The sequence below is a fragment of the Dama dama genome, chromosome 24, assembly GCF_033118175.1.
Source record: "Dama dama isolate Ldn47 chromosome 24, ASM3311817v1, whole genome shotgun sequence".
Taxonomy (NCBI): Eukaryota; Metazoa; Chordata; class Mammalia; order Artiodactyla; family Cervidae; genus Dama; species Dama dama.
In genome coordinates this window covers 5,914,766-5,935,356 of record NC_083704.1, presented here as the reverse complement: position 1 = coordinate 5,935,356, position 20,591 = coordinate 5,914,766, and the positions used below count along the sequence as shown (strand labels likewise).

Genomic DNA, 20,591 nt, shown 5'->3' with positions numbered 1-20,591 from the left:
TTGAATTTGGTTTCTCTGAGTGTACTTTTCAAAGAACTCTCAGTGCTCTGTACAACTATATTAAAAATTATTTGAAGGCAAGTATCAAATCCTGGCCTGCTGATGACTAGTGAAAGACTTCTTGTTACATTAGACAACCTCATCCTAATTTTAATTGTAAGACAACTCTCAGTTTCCTCAAGTGAAGAATGAAAGGTATGGGTTGAAGGGTTTAAATCTCTTAAGTTTTTCTATCACATTGGCTGCCAAAGAAACGAAAGATAATATATTTGAAAGAAAATTATACATTAATAATATTTTATTTTTAATAGCCACAAGAGAAGAAAGAGACTACTGTCTGCTGACTCTCAAAGTGTAATCCAGGGAAATTGGGGGAATCAGGGACTCCTCTGAATCCCCTTCAGAGAGTCCACAAGGTGAGAATAACTTTCATCATAGCACTAAGATGTTGTTGGTGTTTCTTGCTCTCTTTTTCTCATGAGTGTTTGATGGAATTTTTCAGTCTGCATGATGTGTAATAGCACAACAGATTAGTGCATTGGATTTTAACCTCCTTTAAAGCTAAAAATGCTGATTCTGAATGCCAGTTCATTATTGGTGATCATCATCTTGTGCAGATACTGATTAAAGTGAATGCTCATGTTCAATCAGAAGTGTAGCTTGGCTACTAGCATTAAATCATTCATTCACCCACTTGTTCCCTCTGTAAACATTTACTGAGTGCCTACAGTTTGCCAGGTACTGTTCTGTTTTGTTCAAAAGGAGCAGACAACAATCTGTGCTTGCCTTGAGCTGGGATTCTAATCAGGCACACAGATAATAAACAGTGAACAAGAAATAATGAAATACGTAAATTATGTAGGATGTTGGAGGATATACATTCCATACATTCAGGCCAGGGGGGCTTTCATGTGTAGGGGTATAAGTGATGAGGCAGCACCAGCATATTTTAGTGATAAGAAGCTAGAAAGGTCAGAGTGGAGTAGGTGAGGAGGCAGCTGGGAGGACATAAAGGAAGAAGCATGCAGGAAACTAGATGACCTTTTGGCTCACAGCCTGCCATAGTTCTCTGAGTGAGATAAGAGTAGGGTTTTGAGAAAGAGAATATACATTTTCTGCAGAAAATTATGTTTTATATTTTCTAAGGATCATTCTGGCTTCCACATTGAGAATAATACAGGGCTAGAAATCTGGGAGACATGCTAGGGTCTATTGCTGAAATCCAGGTGTGGCATGATGTTGGTGTGGACCAAGATTCAGGTTCAGAGCTAGGGGTTTGAGTCCAGAAGTGGTGAGAAGTGGCTGAATATTGGATATGTATTAAAGATAGAGATGGCACCATAGTTCATCAAGGGACATTCCAGGTAACATAGAGTAATTTATTATGACTAAATCATCCTTGATTTATGTCATCCACCCTAAAATAAAAGTGAAATGTCTCCTTTCCATTTACATTGTCCTACTTTTAGACATGTTCTACTTGGAGTCACTTAAAAATAGCTAGTCTGAAAGTGATAGGAACTGGTAAATAGCTGTCAATGAATCATCTCTACATTATTCATGAATTAAAATGAATGTGTGGCTTAGGGCAACTGAGCTAGATAGTAAATGACTACATGCATGTAGTAGATTTAGGAAACACTTCAATCTGATAAGCAGCACTTCTAAGACTTTAAATTGGTTTGTCAGCAATTCTTACTCAAATACGAATGAAATTATCAGCCTTGTCTAGAAGAACATCTGTTACTCAATGTCAAAAACAGTAAATACATAATTTAATTGTTAATCTTTGCTCTGAATGCTTTTAAAGGAGAGATCCATGTACATTTGAATTAATTAATGAGCATATCACTTGAATAGAGGACCTATAGTATTAAAAGTAATATTTAGGATCCCAGGAACTAAACCACTAGGGTTTGAATCCTTAAACCATTACTAGTTGTGACTTTCAGCAGATTATTTAACCTCTTTCTTGATTTTCTTTTCTGAGAAAAGGATGTGCTACTTCTACTACCGCCACACTATCACTATGACGACTACCACACTCATGCTCCCACTAAGGTCTAGCGAGTGCAAAGCATAGTAAATGCTAAGTAAGTGATTTTGTTATTATAGCATTTACTATAATAATGATCCAGCAGATGTTGGCAATTTGATCTCTGGTTCCCCTGCCTTCTCTAAAACCAGCTTGAACATCTGGAATTTCACAGTTCATGTATTGCTGAAGACTGGTTTGGAGAATTTTGAGCATTACTTTGCTAGTGTGTGAGATGAGTGCAACTGTGTGGTAGTTTGAGCATTCTTTGGCATTGCCTTTCTTTGGGATTGGAATGAAAACGGACCTTTTCCAGTCCTGTGGCCACTGCTGAGTTTTCCAAATTTGCTGGCATATTGAGTGCAGCATTTTCACAGCATCATCTTTAAGGATTTGAAATAGCTCATCTAGAATTCCATCACCTCCACTAGCTTTGTTCATAGTCCTAAGGCCCACTTGACTTTTGCATTCCAGGATATGTGGTTCTAGGTTGGTGATCACACCATTATGATGATCTGGGTCATGAAGATCTTTTTTTGTATAGTTCTTCTGTGTATTCTTGCCACCTCTTCTTAATATCTCCTGCTTCTGGTAGGTCCATAACTTTTCTGTCCTTTATTGAGCCCATCTTTGCATGAAATGTTCCCTTGGTATCTCTAATTTTCTAGAAGAGATCTCTAGTTTTTCCCATTCTGTTGTTTTCCTCTATTTCTTTGCACTGATTGATGAGGAAGACTTTCTTATCTATCCTTGCTTTTTTTTGGAAATCTGCATTCAAACTTACTCATAGTGGCCTTGTCATACTATTTGGGTTCTCAAGACAAGAATAATTAAGTGGTTTGCCATTCCCTTCTCCAGGGGACCACATTTTGTCAGAACACTCCACCATGACCCATCCATCTTGGGTGGCCCTACATGGCATAGCTTAGTTTCATTGAGTTAGACAAGGCTGTGGTCCGTGTGATCAGATTGGTTAGTTTTCTGTGTTTGTGGTTTCAGTCTGCCTGCCCTCTGAGGCTCTCTCTCAGCACCTTCCATCTTACTGGGGTTTCTCCTATCTTGGATGTGGGATATCTCTTCATGGCTGTGTGGATCACAATAAACTGTGGTAAATTCTGAAAGAGATGGGAATACCAGACCACCTGACCTGCCTCCTGAGAAAACTGTGTGCAGGTCAGGAAGCAGCAGTTAGAACTGAACATGGAACAACAGACTGGTTCCAAATAGGAAAAGGAGTACGTCAAGGATGTATATTGTCACCCTGCTTTTTTAATTTATATGCAGAGTACATCATGAGAACCTCTGGGCTGGATGAACCATAAGCTGGAATCAAGATTGCCGGGAGAACTATCAGTAACCTCAGATATGCAGATGCTCCCACCCTTATTGTAGAAAGTGAAGAAGAACTAAAGAGCCTCTTGATGAAAGTGAAAAAGAAGAGTGAAAAGTTGGCTTAAAGCTCAACATTCAGAAAACTAAGATTGTGGCATCCAGTCCCATCACTTCATGGCAAATAGATGGAGAAACAGTGGAAACAGTTGCTGACTTTATTTTGTGGGCTCCAAAATCACTGCAGATGGTGACTGCAGCCATGAAATAAAAGATGCTTACTCCTTGGAATGAAAGTTATGACCAACCTATACAGCGTATTAAAAAACAGAGACATTACTTTGTCAACAAAGGTCTGTCTAGTCAAGGCATTGGTTTTTCCAGTAGTCATGTATGGATGTTAGAGTTGGACTATAAAGAAAGCTGAGTGCCAAAGAATGGATGCTTTTGAACTGTGGTGTTGGAGAAGACTCTTGAGAGTCCCTTGAACAGCAAGGAGATCCAACCCATTCCTCCTAAAGGAGATCAGTCCTGGGTGTTCATTGGAAGGCCTGATGCTGAAGCTGAAACTCCAATACTTTGGCCACCTGATGCAAAGAACTGATTCATTTGAAAAGACCCTGATGCTGGGAAAGATTGAAAGCAGGAGGAGAAGGGGACGACAGAGGATGAGATGGTTGGATGGCATCACCGACTCAATGGACATGAGTTTGGGTAGACTCTGGGAGTTGGTGATGGACTGGGAGGCCTACCATGCTGCAGTTCATGAGGTCAAAAAAGTCGGACATGACTGAGCAACTGAACAAAACTGAACTGAATATTAATGTTTCCTGAATGTTTCAAGGAAAGCGTCCTCATTAATACACATGTAACATTAATGTAGTAATAAGTCAATTGCTTCTTCTTTCAGTTACTACTAGTCCCTATTTGTAAAGGACTTATAGCACCCCAGATCATTTTGGTACTTACATTTATTGATCTCTGAAAATTTTCCTTATCACTGAGACTATTTTATACATATGTTGGAGAAAAAGTACTACTGTGGTCATAACTCTAGTGGGGTCAAGACAAGTATTTCTTCCATAGGGAAATAAAACTCTTCAGGGAGCCTAATTAATGGGAAAAACATATAGAAAAAGTTGCAGATACCAATAATTTCCCAAGTCATTCTTTTCTATCTAGCTCCACATTTGTCTTCTCTTTGAAAATACTCTTCCCTCAAACCTTATCATCTCAAAGTAATATTTCTAGAGAAAACTTTGCATTACAAAGCAAAAGCAATTTTCTTTATATAAAATTATTTGTAAATTTTTTAAAGCTTTTTTTTCATGGTTGCATAAATGTGGTTCACCCAAACAACAAAGAAAACTCTTCATGAGACCACACATTTACATATGTTTGAAAATTTTAAATTCCCTGAAAATGCTGCAGTGTGTATTTATAACTGTGTTTCTGCTATAAATACCTACATGTAACATAACATACACATTACTTTGACATGTTTATATTTAAGATGTTATTACATATGTAGCAATATTATTGAAATTATTCTTGAATAATCAAATAGGAAAATAGCTAAACAAAAACAAAAGTTATGACTATGAATGATTAATATGCTAATATGCCAAAGAAAACTGCAGCACAGTAAAACTGTGATCGGGAAAGAAAACACACCCATCCTGGGAGACCTGCTAATGCAGAACATCACGGTGGGGATCTTCTTTCACGTACTGGTGGTGCCATGAGCCAAAAGAGTCCCAGTTTGTTTGAACAAAGACACAGAAGAACTGCTGTTGGGAATCGATTTCAGGCCCTTCAAAAGCCAGGAATTTGGCCTCATGCAGGGTGTGGGATTTTGAAAGCATATTTTGTAGTGTGGGAATAGCCGTGCACCAAGAAAGGAAATGGAGATGAGCACAGTGTTGCTGTCTGTCTTGTGCATGGTGATAACTTAGCACCTGCTGCTCTGACCCACCAGTCATTACAACATCTTGCTCTTTACAAACCTGTCTCTTTTCGATGATTAGGCCCATTTCCAAACGGATTTGAGTTTTAAAATGCAGTAAGTCTAAGTCAACTCAGTGGCAGCATCCAGTCTTTTGTGTTCTCTGATCCTTGGAGGCAGCCTTCGTTCCTCAGTCATTTTGTTACTGCCAAGCACTTCTCATTGTGAAAGACTAGAAATCTGACAGTGAAGCACATACAATATTTGCTTTTGCTAGATCATTAGCCTTTGAAAAAATCAGTCTCATTTCCAAGAATAGCCATTTCCTCCAGATACAGGGAAGCCTAAGACTTCCGTGGTGTCCTTTAAGTTTTGGTTTGGGGACTCCATTACACTTAAATGGAGAAAAGAAAAATGAAGTGTTTCTGCTAAGACCTCTGCAGGGGAAGGTCAAAGACTCCTGAGACCTAATCTTACAGCTCTGGCAGGTGTGACATGCAGATCTCAGTGTGAATGACTGATTTGCATGGTTATGATTTGAAATCCCCACAATGCATAGCATGTGTATGAAAGATTCAAAAACTATTTTTAAATGGAGTGAAAACTAATTGAGATGTTCAAAACGATCATGCATTAGCATCAGTTCAGTCAATTCTGTCGCTTTGTTGTGTCCGACTCTTTGTGACCCCATGGATGGCAGCATGCCAGGCCTCCCTGTCCATCTCCAACTCCTGGAGTTTACTCAAACTCATGTCCATTAAGTCGGTGATGCCATCCAAACAACTCATCCTCTGTCATCCCCTTCTCCTCCTGCCTTCAATCTTTCCCAGCACCAGGGTCATTTCCAGTGAGTCAGCTCTTCACATCCAGTGGCCAAAGTATTGGAATTGCAGCTTCAACATCAATCCTTCCAATGAATATTCAGGACTGATTTCCTTTAGGATAGACTGGTTGGATCTTCTACCTGTCCAAGGGACTCTCAAGAGTCTTCTCAACACCACAGTTCAAAAGCATCAATTCTTCAGTGCTCAGGTTTTTTTCCAGTCCAACTCTCACATCCATATGTGACTACTGGAAAAACCATAGCTTTGATTAGATGGACCTTCATTGGCAAAGTAATGTCTTTGCTTTTTAATATGCTGTCTAGTTTGGTCATAACTTCCCTTCCAAGGAGCAAGCATCTTTTAATTTCATGGCTGCAGTCACTATCTCCAGTGATTTTCAGCCCCCCAAAATAAAGTCTGACCCTGTTTCCACTGTTTCCCCATCTATTTCCTATGAAGTGATGGGACCAGATACCATGATCTTAGTTTTCTGAATGTTGAGTTTTAACCCAACTTTTTCACTCTTCTCTTTTACTTTCATCAAGAAGCTCTTATGTTCCTCTTTGCTTTCTGGCATAATGGTGGTGTCATCTGCATATCTGAGGTTATTGATATTTCTCCCGGCAATCTTGATTCTGGCTTGTGCTTCTTCCAACCCAGCGTTTCCAATGATGTACTCTGCATAGAAGTTAAATAAGCAGGTTGACAATATACAGTCTTGACGTACTTCATGTACAATTTGGAACCAGTCTGGTGTTCCATGTCCAGTTCTAACTGCCGCTTCCTGACCTGCATACAGATTTCTCAGGAGGCAGGTCAGGTGGTCTGGTATTCCCATCTCTTGAAGAATTTTTGAGAGCTTGTTGTGGTCAAAGCCTTTGGCATAGTCAATAAAGCAGAAATAGATGTTTTTTTCTGGAACTCTCTTGCTTTTTTGATGATCCAATGGATGTTGGCAATTTGATCTCTGGTTCTTCTTCCTTTTCTAAAACCAGCTTGAACATCTGGAAGTTCACAGTTCATTTACTGTTGAAGCCTGGCTTGGAGAATTTTGAGCATTACTTTACTAGCATATAAGATGAGTGCAATTGTGTGGCAGTTTGAGCATTCTTTGGCATTGCCTTTCTTTGGGATTGGAATGAAAACTGACCTTTTCCAGTCCTGTGGCCACTGCTGAGTTTTCCGAATTTGCTGACATATTGAGTGCAGCACTTTCACAGCATCATCTTTTAGGATTTGAAATAGCTCATCTGGAATTCCGTCACCTCCACCTTTGTTCATAGTGATGCTTCCTGATGCCCATTTGACTTTTCATTCCAGGATGTGTGGCTCTAGGATGGTGATCACAGCATTGTGATGATCTGGGCCATGAAGATCTTTTTTGTTTAGCTCTTCTGTGTGTTCTTGCCACCTCTTCTTAATATCTCCTGCTTCTGGTAGGTCCATACCTTTTCTGTTCTTTATTGAGCCCATCTTTGCATGAAATGTTTCTTTGGTATCTCTAATTTTCTTGAAGTGATCTCTAGTCTTTTCCATTTTATTGTTTTCCCCTATTTCTTTGCACTGATCGCTGAGGAAGGCTTTCTTGCTTTCTCTCCTTGCTTTTCTTTGAAACTCTGCATTCAAATGGGTATATCTTTCCTTTTCTCCTTTGCTTTTTGCTTCTCTTCTATTCATAGCTATTTGTAAGGACTCTTCAGACAACCATTTTGCCTTTTTGCATTTCTTTTTCTTGGGGATGGTCTTGATTCCTTCCTCCTGTATAATGCCATGAACCTCCATCCATAGTTCTTCAGGCACTCTGTCTATCAGATCTAATCCCTTGAATCTATTTCTCACTTCCACTGTATAATCATAAAGGATTTGATTTAGGTTGTACCTGAATCGTCTAGTGGTTTTCCCTACTTTCTTCAATTTCAGTCTGAATTTGGCAATAAGGAGTTCATGATCTGAGCCACAGTCAGCTCCCAGTCTTGTTTTTGTTGACTGTATAGAGCTTCTCCATCTTTGGCTGCAAATAATATAATCAATCTGATTCGGTATTGACCATCTGATGATGTCCGTGTGTAGAGTCTTCTCTTATGTTGTTGGAAGAGGGTGTTTGCTATGACCAGTGTGTTCTCTTGGCAAAGCTCTATTAGCCTTTGCCCTGTTTCATTTAGTACTCCAAGGCCAACTTTGCCTGTTTCTACAGGTATTTCTTGGCTTCCTACTTTTGCATTCCAGTCCCCTATAATGAAAAGGACATCTTTTTTGGGTGATAGTTCTAGATAGTCTTGCAGGTCTTCATAAAAATGTTCAACTTCAGCTTCTTCAGCATTACTGATAGGGGCATAGACTTGTATTACTGTGATATTGAATGGTTTGCCTTGGAAACAAACAGAGATCATTCTGTCATTTTCAAGACTGCATCCAAGTACTGCATTTCAGAATCTTTTGTTGACTATGATGGCTACTCCATTTCTCCTAAGGGATTCTTGCCCACAGTGGTAGATATAATGGTCATCTGAGTTAAATTCACCCATTCCAGTCCATTTTACTTTGCTGATTCCTAAAATGTCAAAGGTCACTCTTGCCATCTCCTGTTTGACTACTTCCAATTTGCCTTGAGTCATGGATCTAACATTCCAGGTTCCTATGCAATATTGTTCTTTACAGCATCAGTCTTTACTTCCATCAACAGTCACATCCACAACTGTGATTCAGTTGCAGATGCATTAGAATACCAGGAACTTTTTTCCCCCCCTCTGTACAACTTCTTAGACATTGCCAGTATCCAGAAGAGAATTTGTGGTGTTTACCCCAAACCAGAATCCTTTTTGTTTTGTTGAGCATCATGAAGGAAAATGTCCAAGGAATATTCTTCAGGAAACACTGTCATCAGAATGCCCAACTGCCCTAGCATTTCTTAAACGCTCCTCTGCTGCCGCCCCTTTCTGTTAACTGGTGGGTCTAGAGCAGTGGTTTCCTAGTGGGGTCTCTGCCCACAGCATCTGCCCAGTAGCACCTGTGAATGTGTTAGGAACACAGATGCACAGACTGTACCACAAAGGGACTGAATCAAAGCCTCCAAGGCTAGACCTTGTGAACTGCACTCTAACAAGCTCCTCAGGTGACCCAGTCGAGGCCCTAAGGCAAGTTGGTAGGCTTGGGTCCTGACCCAGTCCAGCTAATCGGGGTGGACCACTGTGCCAGCAGAGGGAAGCAAAGGGCAGCAGAACAGAGGCAGGCCTGATGGGAAAGCAGAACACTCAATGGGCTCTGGCCAATGACGTCCCCAGCCAAGTGCAGAGGGAGGTAATCCCCAGGGTGGAGCCAGGATTACTCAGACACTAGGTCAAGCTGGGGACACCGAGTGTGGGTGGATAAGTGGAAAAAGAGGGTGAGCAGTTGAATAAGAAATCGAATTTGACGTAGATGTCCACTAATCAAGCAAAAAGCACGGTCATGACTGAAGGGTGTATTTGGGATTCAAGTCACACCTGCAACAGGTTTCTCCTCAGGGATCACCTTATAAGGCTCATAAGCTCAGCTGTATATTTGTATTTCTAATTCTTAAGCTTAAAGGTAATATTGGGGCAGGGTTTATGCCAAAATGTTCTGTCTCCTGATCTCTGTCACTGGGTGTTTTACTTGTTCCTTAGTTTTTCAGCACTAAGAATTATAAAGCCTCAGAAATTCTGCACTCTATACTTAGCAAGTTACCTCTCAAGGTACTACAGGACTTCCCTGGTGGACCAGTGGTTAAGTCTCTGCACTCTCACTGCAGGGGACATGTTTGATCCCTGGTTAGGGAACTAGATCCCCGTGCCACAACTAAGAGCTCATATACCATAACTAAAGAGCCGGTGTGCTGTAACTAAGACCTGGTGCAATCAAATAAATAAACAAATATAAAAAATATAACTAAGAAAAAACCCTCAAAACACACAGTTACGGTTGTTGTTCAGTCACTTGGTCATGTCCGATTCTGTGACCCCATGGACAGAAGCATGCCAGGTTTCCCTTTCCTTCACTGTCTCCTGGAGTTTGCTCAAACTCATGTCCATTTAGTTGATGACTTTATTCAACCTTGATGACTTTATTCAACCATCTCATCCTCTGTCACCCCCATCTCCTCCTGCCCGAAATCTTTCCCAGCATCAGGGTCTTTTCCACCGAGTTGGCTCTTTGCATCAGTATTGGAGCTTCAGCTTCAGCATCAGTCCTTCCAATGAATATTCAGGACTGATTTCCTTTAGGATTGACTAGTTTGATCTCCTTGCTGTCTAAGGGACTTTCAAGAGTCTTCTCCAACACCACAGTTCAAAAGCATCAATTCTTTGAGGCCCAGCCTCCTTCATGATCCAACTCTCATATCTGTACATGACGACTGGGAAACCATAGCTTTGACTATATGGACCTTTGTTGGTGAAGTGATGTTTCTGTTATTTAATATGCTGTCTAGGTTTGTCATAACTTTTCTTCCAAAGAGCAAGCATCTTTCAATTTTATGGCTGCAGTCACCATTTACTGTGATTTTTGAGCTCAAGAAAATAAAATCTGTCACTGTTTCCATTGTTTCCCCACTTCATTTATCCATGAAGTGATGGGACTGGATGCCATGATCTTTGTTTTTTGAATGTTGAGTTTTAAGCCACCCTTTCCACTCTCCTCTTTCACCTTCATCAGGAGGTTCTTTAGTTCCTTTACCTTTCTGCCATTAGGGTGGTGCCATTTGCATATCTGAGGTTATCAATATTTCTACCGGCAATCTTGATTCCAGCTTGTGATTCATTTAGCCTGGAATTTCACATGATGTACTCTGCATAGAAGTTAAATAAGCAGGGTGACAATATACCACCTTGACATACTCCTTTGCCAATTTTGGACCAGTCCATTGTTTCATGTCTAGTTCTAACTGTTACTTCTTGACTTGCACACAAGTTTCTCAGGAGGCAGACAAGGTGGTCTGGTATTTCCATCTCTTTAACAATTTTCCACAGTTTGTTGTGATCTACAGAATCTAAGGATTTAGTATAGGCAATGAAGCAGAAATAGATGTTTTTCTGGAAATCCCTTGCTTTCTCTATGATCCAATGCATGTTGGCAATTTGATCTCTGGTTCCTCTGCCTGTTCTAAACCCAGTTCATACATCTGGAAGTTATTGGTTCATATACTGTTGAAGCCTAACTTGAAGGATTTTGAGCATTACCTTGCTAGCCTGTGAAATGAACGCAGTTGTTCAATAGTTTGAACATTCTTTGGCATTGCCTTTCTTTGGGATTGGAATGAAAACTGACCTTTTCCAGTCCTGTGGCCACTGCTGAGTTTTCCAAATTTGCTGACATATTGAGTGCAGCACTTTCACAGCATCATCTTTTAGGATTTGAAATAGCTCAACTGGAATTCCATCACCTCCACTAGCTTTGTTCATAGTGATGCTTCCTAAGGCCCACTTGACTTCACACTCAAGAATGTCTGGCTCTAGGTGGGTGATCACACCATTGTGATTATCTGGGTCATTAAGATCTTTTTTGTATAGTTCTTCTTTTCTTTTTTTTAAAAAATTTTATTATTTTTTAATTTATTTATTTTAGTTGGAGACTAATTACTTTACAATATTGTAGTGGTTTTTGCCATACATTGATATGAATCTGCCATGGATTTACATGTGTTCCCCATCCTGAAACCTCCTCCCACCTCCCTCCCCATCTCATCCCTCTGGGTCATCCTAGTGCACCAGCCCTGAGCACCCTGTCTCATGCATCGAATCTGGACTGGCGATCTGTTTCATATATGATAATATACATGTTTCAATGCTATTCTCTCAGATCCTCCCACCCTCCCCTTCTCCCACAGAGTCCAAAAGACTGTTCTATACATCTGTGTCTCTTTTGCTGTCTCGCACATAGGGTTATTGTTACTGTCTTTCTAAATTCTATATATATGTGTTAGTATATTGTATTGGTGTTTTTCTTTCTGACTTACTTCACTCTGTATAACGGGCTCCAGTTTCATTCACCTCATTAGAACTGATTCAAATGTATTCTTTTTAATGGCTGAGTAATATTCCATGGTGTATATGTACCACAGCTTTCTTATCCATTTGTCTACTGATGGATGTCTAGGTTGCTTCCATGTCCTGGCTATTATAAACAGTGCTGCGATGAACATTGGGGTACCTGTGTCTCTTTCAGTTCTGGTTTCTTCCGTGTGTATGCCCAGCAGTGGTATTGCTGGGTCATATGGCAGTTCTATTTCCAGCTTTTTTAGGAATCTCCACCCTGTTCTCCACAGTGGCTGTACTAGTTTGCATTCCTACCAACAGTGTAAGATGGTTCCCTTTTCTCCACACCCTCTCCAGCATGTATTGCTTGTAGACTTTTGGATAGCAGTCATTCTGACTGGTGTGAAATGGTACTTCATTGTGGTTTTGATTTGCATTTCTCTGATAATGAGTGATGTTGAGCATCTTTTCATGTGTTTGTTAGCCATCTGTATGTCTTCTTTGGAGAACTGTCTGTTTAATTCTTTTGCCTATTTTTTGATTGGGTCATTTATTTCCCTGGAATTGAGCTGCAGGAGTTGCTTGTATATTTTTGAGATTAATTCTTTGTCTGTTGCTTCGTTTGCTATTATTTTCTCCCATTCTGAAGGCTGTCTTTTCACCTTGCTTATAGTTTCTTTTGTTGTGCAAAAGCTTTTAGGTTTAACAGTGCCCTGTTTGTTTAATTTTGCTTTTATTTCTGATATTCTGGGAGGTGGGTCATAGAGGATCCTGCTTTGATTTATGTTCTGTGTATTCTTACCACTTCCTCTTAACATCTTCTGCTTCTGTTAGATCCATACCTTTTCTGTCCTTTATTGTGCCCATCTTTACATGAAGTATTCCCTTGGTATCTCTAATTTTCTTGAAGAGATCTCTAGTCTTTTCCATTTTATTGCTTTCCTCTATTTCTTTCCATTGTTCACTTAAGAAGGCTTTCTTACCTCTCCTTGCTGTTCTTTGGAACTCTGCATTCAAATGGGTATATCATTCCTTTTCTCCTTTGTCTTTTGTTTATCTTCTTTTCTTAGCTAAGGCCTCCTTAGAGAACCATTTTGCCTTTTTGCATTTCTGCCTGCTATTAAAATATTGCCTTTTGGCTCAGATCCACCTGTCTACACTCTACTTTTGTGATTTTTGGGGACTTGAGCAAATTGTTTATTCTTTTCCATTTGGTCCTCCTGGGTTCTGCCCCTGTGGCACTAGAAGGGGGCCTGGGAGGCAGAAGGTGGGTAGAGGGGACTCCCTGTGGTGGCTTGTGGGGGATATAATTGTGATGACATGTTCCCCAGGAAACAGCGTTTCACCTTCCTCCAGCTTTCCCTGAAGCAGCCTCACTTCTGTCCCATGAGATCTCAGCCTCTGACCTGGACAGGGTGTCAGCCTTGCTCAAGCAGCTCAAAGGGCCACCTTGGTGGGGCTGACAGGACATGAATCAGGCTGAGATTTCAACCTTGGCTGCTACTTGAGTCCCAGAGAACTTTGAAAAGTCCCAGTGCCCAGACCACCAGGACCCAGAACTTGATTCAGGGATGAGTGCTCTGCCAGTGGGGACCCCGCAGCCCACAGAGCCAGCCCTCTGCAGCCCAGGGTGAGACCGCCAGCTGGGGCGGTCACTCATGATCCAAGTCAGTGCTGTGTGAGCCACAACCAGAGGCCCTGTGGGCAGTTTCCCTGGGCCTGTTCTGTGCCCATGGATTCCTGCTTGGCTAGACCTGTGGGTGACGAAGCCCAGGTTGAAGAGGTGAAAGTTCGTTTCAGGGTCAGCCAATATCACCACACCAGGAGCTTCCAGAAGTATCCATCCCAGCCACCCTTCTGGCAGACGTCAATCTCAGTGGGCCATGCAGAGGGGCATTTGCTGACCCCAGACCAGGCCTCCTGGATACCAAGTGGCAGCATCTCCGCCACACTGTGCTGGCTCCAAACGAGATGCAAGTTGTTTTTGGAAAAGAAATGTGTCCCTCATGCATCCAGGCTGAAAAGGCAGCCCCAGGCAGGCACTCTGACCCTGGCTGCAGCTCCGTCCCCCTGGGAGCCTGGCCTTCATCTCCACCCACGGCCCTCCCCAGTCACCCATACTCTTTCAAATGATGCTCTGATAAAGGTGGTCCTGGCTGCCTTGTGGATTATTATTTGTGTGAAGATTTGTGGTTTAAAAGCATTTTCACATCCACTTTCTATTTGATCCTTTCTCCTGGTCCTCTTCCTTCCCTCAGGGTGTCAGGAAGCTGAGCGAGCATGTGATTGACTCTCCCAGGGGTGGATCTGAACCCAGTCTTCTGATCAGACCACTAAGCTTCCAGATGCGCTTGGGTTAATCACAGTTTCTTGCCCGCACTTAAGTTTTTTTTTTCTTTCCATTGAAATTTTAATTATTTGAATGGACAGAAAAGGCAAATCAAATGTCTGCTGCCTCCACGTTAGATACAAGATAGATACTTGGTGTAAGATGTATTCCTCCCACCCAGTCTGGACCAGACATATTTCTTAATATAATTAACAATATGAGGTTAAAACAGAGAGCATTAAGGTTTGAGATTAAATGTAAGAGGTGAGGGCTTGAGGTTGGCTCTGTAAGATGAGAAGACAGGTGATAACATGGAACACGTGTGGGGAGATAAAAATTCAGTAGTCACACCACGGCATGGAGTGGAAGGGACTCTGGCATCTGTATCTCCATACTCCATGATCATAGCAACCATAAGTTACCCTCAATCATGCCTCCAAACTCCAACAGGTAAAGCTAACCTAACTAAAACCAATGTGCTATCTTTTCTACTGTAGCTTCAAAGTAGGTTCTCTGGTAGCAGCCTTCAGTCCTCCCAGTCAGATGGCTGGTCCAGAATCCTCCCTTTTGGGAAATTTGGAACTGCTATTGATCAAGCAGGAATCCTTGTAAACAGGGACACTGAGGCTGGAATTTGAAACAGGCACTTGGAGAAAGCTGGTGAAGGGCCTTAAACTTTCAGAGGGTTGTGATGGGGGCTGTGCTTTAGAAGGACTAAAGTTAAAGCAAGGAAGGCTTGGGGTGTGAGGGAGACTGAAATCACCTGAAGGTGTAAAAATTTTTCTAGAAGAATCTTGGAAGTTAGAGTATAACAAGCGTGGGAAAGTAAGCACAGATCAGAGTGGCCTTTCATGGTGACGCAGAGAAGGCCACTGGTTACCTGTGCTAGTAAGCAAGGCATTCAGTTTTTTCTTTAAGAAAAAGTCATGTTAACCTACTCTCTACAGTGGCAACAGCATGTAAAGAGTCATTTTTATAAGGATTTTCTTTTAGACTTTAAAGGGGCATTTTGCATGGTAATGGGATCCTTCAGATCCTCTTAAGCAGGATGATGGTAGAAACAATACCCCTTGCTTCAGAAAAAATATAAATTCGTTGCTTAGATTAAAACTGAGTGTTTCTAAGTTTTGAACTTTTTGCCCAAAATTAAGGCCAAATCCTTCTTTGAATACAATGATAGGCTGCTATTTCTTTTTAAGGTTAACACCGAGAGAACCCTATCCAAATACAATGAGAGTTTGTTTCTATTAAACATACAGTGTGCTTTTCCTTTTATTTTAAAAATGTGCATCATCATGTGCATCCTGACCTGCAGAGAAACATGTAGCTTATGTGAGGGGAGTGGATGCAGAGTGGAGACTGTTGGAGAGATACACCATAGAGAGAAGCTTGAATCCCTAGGCTCACTGTCACACAGAGAGTTTAAAAATATCGATTCACAGAGATCATGGCTCAGTCAGTCCCTGTTGGATTCTCAGAATCTGTGTTGTAAAAGCTTTGTGGGCAGCTCTGCTGCGCGTATCTTCTAGAGGAGGGTCGCCCAGCCACCCAGAACCCCGTGGTGACAAAACCCTGCTGAAGAAGCCGGCCCAAAGACTTCTTGAGTTTGTTGATCAAGAAACTGAAACTCTGCTTTCCTACATTTCTTAAGGCTTGTTGAAACCATTTGTTAGTCCAGAATCAAACCTGGCTTTCTGCCTAGGCAAAATTCTGCTTTTTATTCATGTATGCATTCATTCAACAAATATTTATTTCATGAGGTATTTTTTTAAAGATACAGTGGCAACTTAGACACACCAACAATGTCTTTCATGGGGTTTACATTCTAGTGGGAGAAGATAATCAGAGAGAGAAAGAGAAAAGAAATGACCTAAAGGAAATACACAGCTCAATGAGGATTAATATTCAAGGGAAACATTTACAGAAGCATGTGTTAGCCCAGTATCTCAGCTGGGATAGCCCAGCTCTCAACATCTGAACCTGTAGGGATGAAGGGAGAGCATGGTTACTTCAATTCAGAAAGAAGCAGATTCCGTACAGTTGTTCATTTTCAAAGGAACAGTGACAGTAGGCAGAGGGACAGAGCCAGATACAAACTGGGAAAGATGTGTAGCTAGAACATATGAAGAACTCATACAACTAAATAAGAAGAAGACAAATAACAATAAAATTGGCAAAACATGTAGCTAATAAGTATATGAAAAGATAATGCAAATTCAAACCACTGTTTGCCCACTAGAATGGCTAATATTAAAAGAAACATCTGAAATGTTGTAAAGTAATTAGCCTCCAACTAATAAAAAATAAAAAGAAAAAAAGATTCTTGTGATCTTTAAAAAAAATAAATAAATAAAAGAAACATCTGACAATGCAACCGACAGTGAGGATGTGGAGCAAAATGAACCTCCCACTGGGTTGGTGGGAATACAGACATGACATAACCACACAGAAAGCAGTTTGTCAGTTTCTCAGAAAATTAAACATACATTTACCAAAAGACTCAGAAAAAGTGTTTACCACCCACATCTCCAAAATGAAAACTATGTCCACATAAAGATTTAACTTGAATGTTCATAGTAGCTTTATTTATAATAGCCCTAAACTGAACCCAAATGTCCACCAAGAGGTGAATAAATAAATACAATATAGTACTAACCAGAAATTAAAATGGGAAAAAAAAAAACCGTTAATACACACAAGTATATGAATGAATTTCAAAAATATTTTGCTGAGCAGAAGAAATCAGACATAAATGAAGTCTTAATCCATAAGACAAGATCCTGAAGAGAGGTTATGTGGACAGAGAAGAGAATGAGCCCAATATTAGCTCTAGAATCGAGTCTGCCAGTGATTTCAAATCAAGGAGAAAAGGATCCAAAAAAAGGAGTCTGAGAGGGAACACCCAGAGGAACAGGAGGAAACCAGGGTCCGCGGGCGCTGCGAGGAGGAGGCAGTGTCATCTGTATACATTGCTGCTGAGCCAGCACGGGGACGGGACACCAACGGGTGCGCTGGTGGCCTGGCAAAAGCCGCTGCGGCGGGGACTCAGGAAGAAGGGGAAGTGGACATGCTAGTTCTCACGGCTGTGAGCGAGGCATTTGCTTTGAAGGTTTGCAGAAAATGAAGCAGAGGCTGGTGCGGAATCAAGAGAGGTGAACTTTATTACTTGCCCATGTTTTCTTTGTTTGTTCATTTTAGGATTGGAGATACCGTCCTGTAGATTGGGATGATCTGGTATAGACAGAGAAAAGGAAGCAGATGACTCAGGAGAGAATAATTGCAGAAGAAAATGGACGAGAATCACAACAATTTGAGGTTATCGAAAAATATATATTTCCCTTTGATTTATTAATTGTTAACTCCTGCTGCTGCTAAGTCGCTTCAGTCGTGTCCGACTCTGTGCGACCCCATAGACGGCAGCCCACCAGGCTCCCCCGTCCCTGGGATTCTCCAGGCAAGAACACTGGAGTGGGTTGCCATTTCCTTCTCCAATGCATGAAAGTGAAAAAGGAAAGTGAAAACTAAAAGTGAAGTCGTGTCCGACTCTTCACTACCCCATGGACTGCAGCCCACCAGGCTCTATTCTGCTCTCTGGAGAGTTTTTATCATAAATGGATGTTGAATTTTGTCAAAGGCTTTTTCTGCATCTATTGAGATAATCATATGGCTTTTATCTTTCAATTTGTTAATATGGTGTATTACATTGATTGATTTGCAGATATTACAGAATACTTGCATTTATAAAATGCCATTTAAAAATAAATGAATCTATATATCTATTTTAGAATCAATTTTAAAACTCAATATTGAGTTGAGGAGGAAAAATAAAAACTCAACAATATACATTTAGGAAACAACAAGAAAATCACATACTTTAGGCTAAATTTTATTGTAATATAGTTGTTTTCATTATTCCAAATAAAGAGGAGAAAATAAATAAAATAATCAGTAGAAGAGTGGCAATGAAGTTTTCTTAAGAGAACAGGAATAATAAACAGGAGCAAGGACCCTAAGCTAGAAATAATTTAAAAATATATAATTAACAAAAAGCTATTTTATTTTTTAGAAATTTATTTTTATACATGTAAGGTTATTTTCAATTTACAGTTATTACAAAATATAGACTGTATTCCCCAAGTTGTACAGTGCTTCATTTGGCCTGTCTTACTCCTGGTATTTGTCCCTCCCACTCCACCCCCCCATATAGTATCCCTCCTCCCCCATCACTGGTAATTGATAGTTTGTTCTCTATGTCTGTTCTTTTTTGTTATATTCAATATTTTCTGTATTTTTTAGGTTCCATGTTTAAGTGATATCATATAGCATTTGTCTTTCTTATCTGACATTTCACTTCGCGTAATGTCCTCAGTTACATCCATATTGGTGTAAATGGTAAAACTTATTTTTTATGGCCGAATAATATCCCACCACATCTTCTTTATTTATTCATCCATTGATGGATACTTAGATTTTTTCCATGTCTTCAGCTGTTGTAAATAATGCTTCTATGAACACTGAGGTGCATGTATCTTTTTCAATTAATGTTCTTGTTTTTTCAGATATATATCTACAAGTGGAACAGGATAGTCATATGGCAGTTGTAATTTTAGCTTTTTGAGCAACTTCTAATACTGTTTTCCACAGTGGCTGCATCAAGAAAAAACTATTTTAGAAGATAATAGGAATAAATAAATTTGAGATAAATTTATTCAATGAGAAATAATAAAAGCATATAAATGAATAGATAAAGTATATAAATTATAAAACAATGTACCATATAATAAAAATTTGCATGTGTCTGTGTGTACACACAAAGACTTGAAAGGAAAATACACAAAAATATTAACAGTTGTGTGATAGATTTTATTGTATTATTTATATTTTACTATGTTTCCCAAGTTCTTTCCAATAAGTAAGTATTAAAATGATAAATAAAAATCATAAAATAGTTTAAATTTCAAATTATAAGTAAATACTACACAATTTATAATGAATTTATGTGTCCAAAAACATGGAAAATAAAAATGAAGATGATTAAAGTATTAAGTATTATAGATAAACAGACTCCAGTTTCTCAACAGTATTTTTTCTCAGAGTAGTGAAGCTAAGGATAATTTAAGATGTGTTCCCTTTGCTTGACTAGAATTTTTTTATCTTATACAAAAGGATACATCATTTTTTAACAAAGGAAAATGGTATTTAAAGATACTGACACAACAAGTGAAAATAGTAATTTTATTGCTTAAAAAAAGAAAGAAAAAAAAAAAGGAGGAGGAGCCAAGATGGCAGAGGAATAGGAAGGGAAGACCACTTTCTCCCCTACAAATTCATCGAAAAAACATTTGAACGCTGAGCAAACTTCACAAAACAACTTCTGACCGCTAGCAGAAGACATCAGGCGCCCAGAAAAGCAGTCCATCGTCTTCAAAAGGAGGTAGGACAAAATATAAAAGATAAAAAGAGAGACAAAAGAGTGAGGGATGGAGATCCGTCCCGGGAAGGGAGTCATAATAGAGGAAGTTTCCAAACACCAGGAAACCCTCTCACAGGCGGGTCTGGGGGAAGTTTTTGAATCTCAGAGGGCAACCTAACTGGAGGAAAAATAAATAAAACTCACAGATTACATGCCTAAAAGCAACTCCCAGCAGAAAATTATCCCAGAAGCCCGCATCCGCCATCAGCAAGTGGGGCGGAACAGAGAGGAGCGGGCGGCATTGCTGAAGGTAAGGACCAGGCCTGAATGTCCTGAGGGCAATCGGAGGGAGCTAACCTGAGATAGCAACTTAAACTGTGGGATAGCAAGAGAGAGAGAGAAAATTAACCTGCCAGCCATTCACAGAACAAAGGGACTGAGCAATTCCAGAGAAGAGCTAGCCGGTGGCAGATTGGCCTATCCCCCGCCTGAGGCAGGAGGCAGGGGGGAGGGGAAAGGGGCAAACTCAGCCCCAGAGACAGCATCCCCTACCAAACTGCAAACAGGCTTCCAGTTTCTAACCAAAGACTTCCTGAGATTCTGGATGGTTGATCTCCGCCGGGAGGGTTGAGGCTAGAGGCCAGCTCCCCAGAAGAGACACAAGGCGCACGCACCCGACTGGCGGGCATGGAAACTGAGGCTGGGACCGCGGAGGGGAGAAGGCAC

At 40.4% G+C, this 20,591-nt stretch overlaps 1 long non-coding RNA gene across 1 annotated transcript; it reads left to right on the top strand.

Annotated features, from left to right (window-relative positions):
- The first annotated feature begins 332 nt into the window (after positions 1–332).
- On the top strand, positions 333–19,083 carry LOC133045781 (uncharacterized). Its single transcript, XR_009690351.1, has 3 exons — positions 333–416; positions 17,651–17,767; positions 19,012–19,083. It is a non-coding gene; the product is annotated as an uncharacterized LOC133045781 (long non-coding RNA).
- The last annotated feature ends 1,508 nt before the right edge of the window (positions 19,084–20,591 follow it).